We start from the raw sequence: 1,618 nt of genomic DNA on the forward strand, positions 1-1,618 counted from the left end.
CGGCCGCCTCCATCGTGCGAAGGAGCTTGAAGAATGTGTCAAAGGCTGGAAGTGCTTATGTGGGGAAGGCTACGTCGCTCGGGCATCAACTGCGAACTTTGTTCAAAAAGGAGCGATCACGAGCGCACTAGCACTATCTCGACAGACATTAGTAGGCGGCTCCTACCCTTGTGCGTGCTGACCGGTTACTTCGAGTTGAGGCGACAGACAGCAAGCGCTTTGTCGAGTTACCCGAGATCGGATTATAAAGCAGTTAGCTGCTAGCTTTACTTCGCATAACATTCTAATTTGTTGCTATCGCGTTCACTGCTTGGCCCTTGCGACGAAATTGTGTCCTTTTTTTTGCGTGCACGGCGGGCAAGCCAGCTCGTTGTCAGGCGGTCACCTTTGTCAAAATTTGGCAACAAGGCGCTGCGCACTTCGACAGTAGCGGCGCCCGTGTTCTCCATTATTCCCATCAATGAGAGATGTAAGATTGATTGGAAGTCCTTTAAAAGTAAGGGTCCGCACAAAGGTCTTCCTATATTTTCGAAAATCGAAATACTACCTCTGTGGACGGTGAATACGATTGTTCGCTGAAAAAAAACTAAAAAGGACGGTGCGCTTTCGCAACACGCACAGTCATCAGCTGCTCTCTTACGACCTCGATGGCACCCTTTGTTGCAAATATTCATTGTCAATTTCATATTGGTCAATATTTCTGGCCCGCCGAGTAGATGTTTGAGTAAGAGCTCGTGTTCGTCTCTACCCCTGTTTGTTTACGAACATGTGTCGACAGGCACTCTACCTCTTCAAAAGACAACTGACTGACAAAGGCTGGTGGTGCTTATGCAAGCACTGTTGCGACCGGCCTTTTTATTTACATGGCGAGCATTTCGTTACATTACGAACATTTCGTCTTATATGACGAACGTCTTGTTGCATGATGAAGATCTCGTCTCGAATGAACCCGCGGGGGCTCATCTTATAGGGTCTTTTTACCCCATATCCATAGATGGGGGAATTGCTCCCAGTTGGGACAGTCCAATCACGTAACACACAGCTCAAATGAGGGTGCCGCCCACACCCGCCCAGGTCGACGTCCTCGACTGGGGCGTGGCCACCGCACTTTGCACCTGTGGCACCAAGGGGGTCCTTCCTTGCCATGTGAAGGCCGTAGGGTGATGGGTCACACGCTCGGAAGGACAATACCAGTGCATGAACAGCTGTCCGCAGGCAAGCAGCTCATTCGGCGCCCTGTTCGAAGAACGGAGGACACCACTTCCTGTTCGGCGCAGGTTCCAACCGTAACAGCTGTCATCAGACAGGCAGCTCATTAGGCGCCCTGTTCTAAGAACCGAGGACACCGCTTCCTGTTCGGCGCAGGTGCCGACCGTAACAGCTGTCCGCAGGCAATTCTAAAAAGACAGGGCGTGCAAACACGGACACAAGAAAGAAGTCAGGACCAGGGGCGTAGCCAGAAATTTTTCTCGGGGGAGGGGGGGGGGGGGGTTCAACCATACTTTATGTATGTTCGTGCGTGCGTTTGTATGTGTGCGTGCCTATATACGCAAGCAATTTCGGGGGGGGGGGGGGGTTCAACCCCCCCCCCCCCCCCCTTGGCTACGCCCCTGGTGCC

The sequence above is a fragment of the Rhipicephalus sanguineus genome, chromosome 2, assembly GCF_013339695.2.
Source record: "Rhipicephalus sanguineus isolate Rsan-2018 chromosome 2, BIME_Rsan_1.4, whole genome shotgun sequence".
NCBI lineage: Eukaryota > Metazoa > Arthropoda > Arachnida > Ixodida > Ixodidae > Rhipicephalus > Rhipicephalus sanguineus.